The sequence below is a fragment of the Tupaia chinensis genome, unplaced genomic scaffold, assembly GCF_000334495.1.
Source record: "Tupaia chinensis unplaced genomic scaffold, TupChi_1.0 Scaffold000116_1, whole genome shotgun sequence".
Classification (NCBI taxonomy): domain Eukaryota; kingdom Metazoa; phylum Chordata; class Mammalia; order Scandentia; family Tupaiidae; genus Tupaia; species Tupaia belangeri.
The window spans coordinates 2,923,260-2,935,229 of record NW_006159580.1 but is presented as its reverse complement, the minus strand read 5'-3'; positions in this window follow the sequence as shown (position 1 = coordinate 2,935,229).

Genomic DNA, 11,970 nt, shown 5'->3' with positions numbered 1-11,970 from the left:
GACTGTACAGCTGAGGCACAGAGGGGTTTGTCGTGTGCTGTGTTTGGTATCAGTTTGTCTTACTGTTTCTCTACCAAGAACTCTTTTTAAATGTGGTTGTTATTGTAGCACTTTTTACAACCAAACTATACTTGAACAGTTCCAAACTGTACATACTGTATGAAGCTTGTCCTCCAAACGGGTTTCTTATTGCTATGTGGAATTTCATACCTTGCGAGGTCCTGTAAATAAAATTAAATTCCACCCTTTTCTTTACTTCAAAAAAAAAAGAATGCCGGACTCCCATAGGGCCGACCATGGTGTGAGTCTTGGTTTTGGCAGCTTGCTTTCTCACTTTCTCTCTTTCTGCTCTCTCTCTGGTCAAATTAAGTAAATAAAATAAAGTTAAATAAAATATGTTTTTAAAAAAGGAATTATTTATTTATTCTATTTGTTATTACTTTTTTTTTTTTTTTAATTTGACCGGAGAGAGAAAGGGAAAATGAGAAAGCAAGCCACCAGGCCTGGAACTTGAACTACAGTCACCGAGGAGGAGTCTAGTGCTATAACCACCACGTCACCTGCCAGTGCCAAGGGTAATCTCTTTTACTTAAAGATTGTGGATGTTGGGGTCAGCGGATGGTGTAGCAGTTATGCTGCTGGTCTCCTACAGTTGCTGGTCTCCCACTGGCTGACCACAGTTCAAGTCCTGGACCCAGTGGCTTGAAACTTACTCCAGGCAGCTGGATCCCACATGGCTGACTGTGTGGTTAGTGTCCTGGGAGGAGAATGTAGGAGAAGGGATTATGACGAAGGCATTCCCCTAGGGGGAGGGGTGATTTCTTACTTTTCCTCTCACTGTTTGTTTTTCTCTGGCAAGTGCATGTGCCCTAAGGCAAAAATTTCTCCAAAAAAAAAAAAAAGTAGATGTTGGGACCAGCAGTTGGCATAATGGCTATGTTGCTGGACACCCACGGAGTCAACTGTGGTTCGAGTCCCGGACTCAGTGGCTTTAACTCACGCCGGGCACATGTGTGTGCATGCCCAAGATCCTGAGTGGAGAATGGAGAAGAAGGGATTGTGGCATGGCCATCCCCCCTGGGGGGGTGATTTTTTTTGCTTTCTGTCTCTCTCTCTCTTTCTGGCAAGTACATGCGCCCTATAGCAAAAACCTCTCCAAAAAGAGAAAATTGTAGATGTTAATTGCATCTATAAAATACCTTTAGAACAATAGCTAGACTACTACTGGCATCATAGCTTATTCAAATTGATTACAAGTGTTTGAAGACTTATTCAGAAAAAATATTTTTTAGAGATTTTTGCTATAGGGTGCATGCACTCACCAGAAAGACAGAGATTGAGAAATCACCCCCAGGGGGGATGACCACGCTGCAATCCCTTCTCCATTCTCCTCTCGGGATCTTAGGTACACACACACATGCGCCTGGCATGAGTTTAAGTCCCCGGGTCTGGGACTCGAACTGTGGTTGACTACATGGGAGTCCAGCGACTTAGCCATTTCATCAACGGCTGGTCCCTTATTCAGAAAAAAATTTAATCTCAGCCTTGAACTCAAGAAAACTGCAATAAAACTTTGCTACCACTAAACTGTCAAACTGCCGTGTTGTGATATTCAGCTTCTGTTTCTGACAAAAATTGGCTGTCTTATGTCAGATTGTTGTAACAAATGACCATCTCCTGGTGGCTTAAACAACAAAACGTATTCTCCCAGTTCTGAAGGTGAGGCAGTCCCAGATCAAGGTGCCAGGAGATCTGGTGTCTGGTGAGGCCCTCCTTATTGGTTTGCAAAGGGCAGCTTTCTTGCTGTATCTTCATACAAAAGAGGAGCAGAGAGAAGCAGGATCTCCTGTGCTTATTCTTAAAAGGACATTAAGGTGGGCTGGCAGGTGGAGTGGCAGTTGAGGTGCTGGATTCCCACATGGCCAACCACGGTTCAAGTCCTGGACCTGGAGGCTTGCTTTCTCACTCTTCCTTTCTCTCTGTCTGTCTCTCTCTGGTCAAAATTGAAGAATAATGATAATAAATATAATTAAAAATTTAAAAATCTTTAAAAAAAAAAAGGGACATTAAGGGGTCAGCAGGTGGCATGTATTCCCACGTGACCACCTGTAGTTTGAGTCCTGGACCTGGTGGCCTGAAAGTCATGCTGGACAGGGAACCAGCGGGTGGCATGGTGGTTAGGGTGCTGGACATTCCCACATGGCCAACCATGGACCTAGCGCTTGCTTTCTCACTTTCTCTCTGTCTGTGTCTGTCTCTGGTCAAATTAAAATAAGTGAATGAATAAATAAATAAATAATTTTTAAAAAATTGCGTTGGACGCATGTGCATGTGTACCAAAAATCTCAAGAGGAGATGGGGGAGAAGGGATTGGGATTGTGGTGTGGCCATCCCTCGGGGGTGATTCTCACTTTCCCTCTGTCCCTCTCAGAACTAGCAAATGTGCCCTATGGCAAAAAACTAAAAAAGAAAAAGACATTAATATCATTCGTGAGCTCTAACCTCATGGCCTAATTACCTCCCACACTGTCACACTGATGAATAGGTGTCAACAAATGAATTTCAGGGGAACACAAACATTTAGCCCAAAGCACTGATGGTGTTAAGACTGTGAGCTAAGAGTGACATTAACTGTTGACACACTGCTTCAATAACACATGATAAATGAACGTTTTTGTTTTATTCATTTTTTAGTTTGCTATAGGACATATGAGCTTGCCAATAAGAGACAGGGCAGGGGGGCAGGACAGAGGAGAAATCACCCTCTTCTCCATTCTGCCCTCAGCATTTTGGACACACACAAACACACACACACACTGTGTGTTTTTATTTTTAGAATTATTTTATTTAACTAACTTTATCAGTATTATTATTTTCTCGTTTGATCAGAGAAAGACAGCAAGAGAGAGAGAGAAAGCGAGAAAGCAAGCCACCAGGTCTGGGACTTGAACCATGGTCAGTCATGTGGGAGTCCAGTGCCTTTAACCATTATGCCACCTGCTGGTCCTTTTATTAGTATTATTTTAGAGAGAGTTTTGCTATAGGGCATGTGCACTTGCCAGAGAGACAGAAGGAAAGCGAGAAATCATCCCCCAGGGATTGCAGACACACAGTAATCTCTTCTTCATTCTTCTCTCGGGATTTTGGGTATGCATGCAGACGCACGCTGTGTGAGTTTTAAGCCACTGGGTCCGGGACTTGAACCACAGTCAACTACATGGGAGTCCAGAAATGTAACCATTATGCCATGTGCAGGTTCCCAACCAGTGTGTTTTTCAAGCTGCCAGATTCAGGACACTAACCGTGCAGTCAGCCATGTAGGATCCAGCTGCCTTAATCTCCACACTAGCTGCTGGCCCTGATAAATTCAAGTAATTTCAAGTATACAATGAACAAGTATGGGCTTAAAATGCCTTACATTTTCACATAATTGTGAATTCGTCCCATTAGACCTTTTTCTTTTTTAAGATTTTTGCCATAGGGTTCATACACTAGTCGGAAAGAAACAGAAAAAGACAGAAGGAAAGGGAAAAGGACAAATCACTCCCTCCCCAGGGGTGATTTTGGGCATGCATGCATGTGTGCCTGGTGTTTTCTACAAGCTTCCTGGTCTGCATCTTGAATTGCACAGTTCGTCATGTGAGATCCAGCACCTCAACCACCACACCACCTGCTGGCCTTGCCCCATTGTATCTTTTTCCTTATCAACATTAGTTATAACACGTCTTAGGTTCCACTTCAGGTTGTACATCTCACCTTCTTTGAAAATATTATCATTATGTCATTATCCACACATGCTATTGATAGTGCCTCGTTCTTTTTTTTTTTTAAGAATTATTTTTTATTTAATTGTATTCATTAAATGAATGTACTATTAGGTAGCTCCTCACTGATGTTATAAAGATTACTATGGTCATTAAATAGGTATTTTTAAATATATCTTTTCATTTCAAGAAAAGCAGTTTTTTAGCTTTAATAAATCAAAGAAATGCTAAGGAATTTTACTTAAAACTTAAAGCCAGGAAACAGGTTAGGATTCTGTTCAAATAGTAGGTACACAAACCTACCGGCAGCTCAAGACAGGACAAAAATCCTTAAAACTGGAAAACAAAGCCTAGAAGAAAATCAGTAATATTTTAGTCAAAAGTCATAAAATGCTATTTCACTAGTTCAGCCTCATGTACTTAATCTATCTTCTGTTGTGGTCTGATCTTCCCAATTAAATTCTGGGATATAATACTCAACTCCAGACGTGTCCCTGTGATTAAGTTGGCCATTTTCTTAGTTTTTGAACTCTTATTTCTGTATGTCTGTATTTAATTTTCCTGATATAGCACTCCCTTGAGAACTTCTTAGAGATCTGGTCTGGTGTCGGTAAATTCTTTCAGGTTTTGTTTATCTGAGAATATTCTTGTCTTTTCTTCCCATATGAAGGATAATCTTGCCAGGTACAGTATCTTGGTTGAAATTGCTTTCCCTTAACACTTAGAATATATTTTCCCATTCTTTCCTCTCTCGCATTGTTTCCGATGAGAGGTCCACTGTTAGCCTGATGGGGTATCCTTTGTAGGTAACTTGCTGTTTCTCTCTTGCCAATCTCAGTATTTTTTCTTTGTCTGTGGTTTTGGTCAATCTGGCTATAATGTGTCTTGGAGAAGATCTTGGTTTGATTCTATTTGGGGTCCTTTGTATTTCTTGGGACTGGATCTTTGAGTACCTCTCTAGGTTTGGAAAGTTTTCTTGTAGGATTTCATGGAATAGATTATCAATGCTCTTATGAGTCTCTTCGCCTTCTGGGATACCAGTTATCCAGATGTTTGGATGTTTGATGGTATCTAGTATTTCTCATATATTATTCTCATTTTTGGGGGGCCATTTTCTCAGTCTTCATGGTGGATTTTTCTAGGCCAGCGATTCTATCTTCTACATCTGAGCTTTGATTTTCTGTATGATCTACTCTGCTTTTAATACTTTCAAGGGAGGTTTTGACTTCCTGTATTATAGCCTCCATCTCTAACAGGTCCATGTGATTCTTTTTTAGAGTGTGTATTTCCTCTTTTAGATCTTGCAAGAATTTCCTCACCTGCTGGAACTCGTCAGCTCCTTTCTCCTGCCTCTTCTGCAGTTCATTGTCTCCCTTCTCTTCCATCTTTGTTAGCTTTGTTGTTATGAATATTCTAAAATCCTTGTCAGACATTTCCATGATTCCCATTGAACTGTCTGAGGATGAAGAGGTGTTATTCTTTTTCCTTGGAGGAGAGGTATTTGTCTTGCTTTCCCATATTTCTTGTGATCCTGCAGTGATTTCTAGTCATCTGATGGATGGTGCGTTTCTACCTAATTCCTGAAGTTCAAGCTGAGCGTTCAGAGGCAAGCAGAAGGAGGTGATCTGCAATCTCTCTTCTATTTCGTCTTCACTCTTTGTGCATCAGATTCAAGGTGAAGGGAGGACTATTCTAACCCTAATCATATTCAGATGATTGGAAACTGTTCACTTGGACTTGCCTAGACACTTAGTGCATAGAGGCTGATCAGAAAATGAATAAAGATAAAGAAAAAAGGAAAAGAACTAAAAAGAGGAAAGAAGAAGAAACAAAATGAAAAAGAACAAGGAAAAAAAAGAGGATAAAAACCCCAGAATATTACAATTTAAAAAAAAAAATGTAAACTGCACAGTGCACACAGCTGAAGTACAGTATCCATCTCAGGAAAGGCCTGTCTTGGGTTGTGCCTTTCCTAAATCAAGTGAGGAAAGACACCAATTAACACAATAAAGGAGAGGCTTGAGAGCCCAGAGAATACTTAACCTTAAAATTGTTTTTTTTAAATTAAAGTCACAGGGAGACAGAGAGAGACAGACAGAAATGGAGAGAAAGAGACACACAGCTATCCCTACCCACTAGAAATGAATCTGGAGGGGAAAGTCTCAGAAGGAAATCTTCATTTTTGGTCAAGGAAACCAATATTTCACAGCAGAAGTACAGTATCCATCTCAGGATAGGCTTGGCTTGGGTTGTGCCTTTCCTACTAGAAATGAGACTGGAGGGGGACGTCTCAGCAGACAGTCTTCAGTTTTGGTTCTGAATTTGATTTTCATAGGCCAGCAGGTGGCATGGTGGTTAAGGCACTGGATTGCACATGGCTGACAGTGTGGTCGAATCCAGGAACCAGCTACTTGAAAAATCACGCCAGATATGTGCACGTGTACCCTAAATCCCAGGAGGAGAATGGAAGAGAAAAGGTTGTGGTATGGTCATCCCCTTAGGAAGTGCTTTTTCACTTTCCCTCTCTCTGTCCCTCTCTCAGTCTCTCCAGTGAGCACACATGCCCCATAGCAAAAAATTAAAAAAAAAAAAAATTGAGGAGGGGGTGGGCCAGCAGATGGCATGGTGGTTAAGGCACTGTATTCCCACATGGTTGACTACAGGTTTGAATCCTGGACCCATTGGCTTGGAAATCACACTGAGTGTGTGCACATGCGTGCCCCACATCCCAAGAGGAGAATAAAGGAAAAGAAATTTCACCATAGCTACCCACCCTGGGGATGATTTTTACTTTCCCTCTCTCTGTTTCTCTCTGTTTCTCCCTGAGAAGTGTGCACGTCATATGGCAAAAACATTAAAAAAAGGGTTTTTTTTGGGGGGGGCGGCAGATGGCATGGTGGTTAAGGGTGCTGGACTCCCACATGGTCGACTGTGGTTTGAGTCCCCGACCCGGCGGCTTGCTCTCTCTCTCTCTCTGTCTATCACTCTATCCCTCTCTGGTCAAATGGAAATAAATAAGTGAATGAATAAATAAAATTAAATAAAATAGTTTAAAAAAAGATTTTTAAAAAAAGTTGTTTTTTTTTTTTTTTTACTTTCATATAATTTTCACATAACATAAAAATCTCTCTCTCTCTCTCTTTTATTTTGTAATTTACCATAGGGCATGTGTGCTAGCAGGGGAGAGAGAGAGGGAAAGTGAGAAATCACACTCCCCACACCCAGAGGAAATAGCCTCGGCACAGCCCCTTCTCCTCCATTCCCCTCTTAGGACTTTGGGCACACACACAACCAAAGTGATCATTAAGCTACCAGGTCCAGGACTTGAACTGCTTGCTTGGCCATGGGTGAAGTTTTGCTATAAGGTGCGTGTGCTAGATAGAGAGACGGAGAGAGAGAGGGAAAGTGAGAAGGCACCCCCCGGGGGGGAATGGCCACACCGTAATCGCTTCTCTTCCAGTTTCTTCACACATGCAGATGTGCCCAGCATCACTTTCAAGTTGGCAGTTCTTGGATTTGTATTGTGCAGTTGGCCATGGAGGATCTAGCACCTTTACCCCCACGTCACCTATTAATTAATTAATATCTGACCAGAGAGGGACAGAGTGAAAGAGAGAGAGAGAGGGAAAGTGAGAAAGCAAGCCACCAGGTCCAGGACTCGAACCGCGGTCAGCCATGTAGGAGTCCAGCACCCTGAACCATTACGCCACCTGCCAGCCCCAGATATACTTTCATGAACTTTTTGAAGACCCCTTACATGTTTGATTGCATATGAAGATGTGCTTTCCAGTAACTTAAAAACTTCAGTCAAAATTGGAACCAGCAGATGGCGTAATGATTACGTCGCTGGACTCACATGTAGTGACTACGGTTTGAGTTCCGGACCTGGTGGCTTCAAACTCACGCCAGCGCGTGTGCGAGCATGCCCAAGATACTGAGAGGAGAGTGGGGGGAGGAGGGATTGCAACAAGGCCATTCCCCTGGCAGGGAGAAGGTGATTTCTTGACTTCTGTCTCTGTCTCTCCAGTGAGTGAACGTGCCCTATAGCAAAAATCTCCTAAAAAAAACTTAATCAAAATTAATTTTATATTCGAATACTGCTTAAAGAGGAAAAAGCAAGTTGTGCTTTTTTATTCTTTCTCCTGTGTTTTGTTTAGTTTTGTTTTAGTTCTTAGGGCGCATGTGCTTTCCAGAGGAGAAAGGAGGACTCTCCCCCTGGGGAGACGGCCACGCCACAATACCTTCTCCTCTGGTCTTCTCTCAAGGTTCTGGGCACTCAGGCACGTGTACCTAGGGTGATTTTCTTTTCTCTTTTCTTTAAGAACTACTTTATTGAACTTTATTTGTCCATTTATTTATTTTATTTTTAAAATTTGACCAGAGAGGGACAGAGTGAGAAAGAGGGAGAGAGAGAGTGAGAAAGCAAGCTGCTAGGTCTGGGACTCGAACCGCAGTCGGCCATTAGGAACCCAGCGCCCTTAACCACCATGCTGCCCTGGAGTGATGTTCAAACCACTGGGTCCGAGACTCGAACAGCACAGCGGGCCACGTATCCAGCTACCTTAACCCACGTGCCACCTGTTGGTCCATTGTTTTATGAAGTTTATCCATGGGCCAGCTTCATGGCCTGATGGTTCAGGCTGCTGGATCCCACACGGCTGACTATGGCTTGAGTCCCAGATTAGAGGCTGAAGAGAGACTCTGACACATGTGCATATGCATACCTAAAAATCACAAAAAGAGAGATGGAGGAGAAGGGATTGTGGTGTGACCATTTCTCATGGGTAGGGGTGCTTTCTCTTCTCCTTTCTCTGTCACTTTGTCTCTCTGGCAAGGGCACATGCTCTCTAGCACACACACAAAATAAAATAAAATAAAAATAAAGTTTACTTTTTTTTCCCCCATGAGCGAAAAAGAGGGAGACAGGTACCCCCAATAGGGTCACGCACACAGAGAGGTCCCGGATGTGACGCAAGACCCTTTCCACGAGGACCCAGTTGCATCACCATTTCATCTCCATCCAGTCTCTGTCCTCTGTCCTATGGTTTTCTTTTTTTTTTTTTTTGGAGAGGTTTTCACTACAGGGCGCGTGCGCTCGCCAGACACACAGAGAGAGACAGAGAGACAGAAAGCGAGAAATCACCCCCGGGGAGGATGGTCACGCCGCAATCCCTTCTCCTCCATTCTTCTCTTGGGATCTTGGGCACGCACACACATGCGCCCAGCATGAGTTTAAGCCACCGGGTCCGGGACGCGAACCGCGGTCGACTACGTGGGAGTCCAGCGACATAGCCATTACGCTAACCGCTGGTTCCCTCTCCTATGGTTTTCAAACATTTTCCTGAATCATTCTTAGACCTCTCTTTCTGTCTCTCTGTCTCTCAGGTCTTTGCCATAGGACCCATGTCTCACTGGAGAGAGACAGATGGACAGAGAGGAAAAGTGAGAAGTCACCCCCCAGGTGCATGGCCACACTGTAATCCCTTCTCCTCCATTTTCCTCCTGGGAATTTGGGCACGCAAGCACATGTGGCTGGCATGATTTTTAAGCTGCTGAGTCTAAGGCTCCTACTGTGGTTGACCATGTGGGAATCCAGTGCTTTAGCCACCACACCACCTGCCAGCCCACCCCACCTTTTTTTTTTTTTTTAAGAATTATCCATTTAATTTTATTTATTGTTAATATATATATATTTAATTTGACCAGAGAAACACACAGAGAGGGAAAGTGTGAAAGGAAGCCACCAGGTCTGGAACTCGAACTGTGATCAGTCATGTGGGAGTCCAGCGCCTCAACCACCATGCCACCTACTGGTTGTCCCTTTCTCTCTGTTTAAATTGCCACGGGGCACATGTGGTCACCAGAAAGAGACAGAGAAATAGAGAGAAAGAGGGGGAAAGCACCCTTCAGTGGGAAGTGGTCACACCATAATCCCTTCTCCTGTTTCTACATCTTGTCAAGATTTTGGGCACACACACACCTGGGAAGTTTTTCAAAGTGCTAGGGCCAAGATTTGAACCACAATCAGCCATGTGGGATCTGGACCTCTTAACTACTAGGTTACAGGGCCAACTCCTCATTTCAATCATTCAAAAGCTGAAATTAAAATGAATTTGGTGTTTAACTTCTACTCTTTCTAGGGAGATAGAAAAGAGCAATTTATAAGGGCCAGCAGTTGGTGTAACGGCTATGTCGCTGGATACCCATGTACTCAACTGCGTTTTGAGTCCTGGACCTGGTAGCTTAAACTCATGTTGGGCGTGTGTGCATGCATGCCCAAGATCCCAAGAGGAGAATAAAGAAGGGATTGTGGTGTGGCCATCCCCCCTGGGGGGTGATTTCTTGCTTTTTGTCTCTCTGCCTCTCTCTGTTTTTCTGGCGAGCACAAACGTCCCATAGCAAAAACCTCTGCCCGCCAAAAATAAGTAAATAAAGGAAACAGCAATGTACAAATTTAAAAAAATAAATTACTACTTTATAGATCAAATAAAAATAGGGACCAGCAGGTGGCATTGGTGGTTAAGGTGCTAGACACTTCCACATGACCGACCACGGTCTGAGCATTGGACCTGGTGGCTTGCTTTCTCTCTGTCTCCCTCTTTCTCTGGTCAAATTAAAATAAATGAATGAATAAATAAAATTAAAAATAAATCATTCTTTTTTCTTTAGAGTTACTTAATTTTTTATGTATCCATCCATTTATTTTAATTTGACCAGAGAGAGAGAAAGACAGAGAGGGTAAGTAAGAAAGTAAGCCACCAGATCTGGGGCTTGAACCATGGTCAGTCATGTGGGAGTGTTCAGCACCTTAACCACCATACCACCTGCTGGTCCCCCCAAATAAATAAGTCTTTAAAAATAAATAAATAAAAATACATGTTCATGGGAACAGCAGATGGTGAGAGGGGATTCTGTGTGACCATCTCCCCCAGGGGATAATTTCTTACTTTCTGTCTCTCTGTCTCTCTCTGTCTCTCTGGTGAACACACACACTCTAGCAAAAATCTCTGTTAAAAGAAAAATAAATAAAAAATACAAGTCCAAAAAAGAGTAAAGACATGGAATCAAGGTAGCGTTTGGGCAGCAGGCGGTCAGGTGGTTAAGGTGTTTGACTCCCACATGGCTGACTGCAGCTTAAGCCCCAGACTCAGAGGCTTTAACGCCATGGCAGACACATGTACATACATGCCCCAAATCCCGAGTGGGAGACTGGAGGAGGGATTGCGGTGTGACCATCCCCCGTACGGGCTGATTTCTCACTTTCCCTCTCTCTGTGTGTTTCCTGTGAGTGCACACTCCCTATGGCAAAAAAACTAAAAAAAAAAAAAAAAAAAAGTAAAATGGTAAATTTAATGTATATTTTATTATAATGAAGCAGAAAGAAAGAAAAAGAAAGGAACCCCTCATCAACTAACAGATGTAGGCATTGAACATCAGTGGCTACTAACATCACAAACGAGAGACAACCAGACATTATGTTCCGCTTATGGAAAACACCACCACCACCTATAAATTAGTCTTGCCAAAAATACTGAGCTTGAATCTGATCTAGCCTCAGGAGCTAACTACCAATTTACAGAAAATGCAGAGGGCAGGGAAACACTAAACCACACCACAGAAATGCAATCTGCAAAATCAAGACTGTAAGGAACGCTAAAGGGCAAACCACCCATTTTCTTAACCAAAAAAAACTGCAAACGGGGAAAAAAGAGATGGAAGGGAATTTAAAAGACAGAACCAACCTGTGGACCTTATCTGGAGCATAGTTTGTTTATTTATTTTTTTGGAGAGTTTTTTGCTATAGGGTAGGAGAGCTTGCCGGAAGGATAGAGAGAGGGAAAGTGATAAATCACCCCCCCAGGGGAGATGGCCACACCACATTCATTCCCTTCCCCTCCATTCGCCTCCTGGGATTTGGGGCATGCACGCACGCACACACGTGCGCACACACACACACACACACACACACATCCAGCTTCAGTTTCAAACTGTCGGGTCCAGGACTCGAACTGAGGTCAACCATGTGAGAGTCCGGCACTTTACCCACCACACTGGTACCAGAGCATAGTTTATTTATTTATTCATATTATTTATTTATTTATTTACACTTGCTGGGGAGAGAGACAGGCATAGTGAGAGGGGAAGTGAGAAATCACCCCCAAGGAGGAACTCCTTCTCCATTTGTATATTTATATATATATAATAT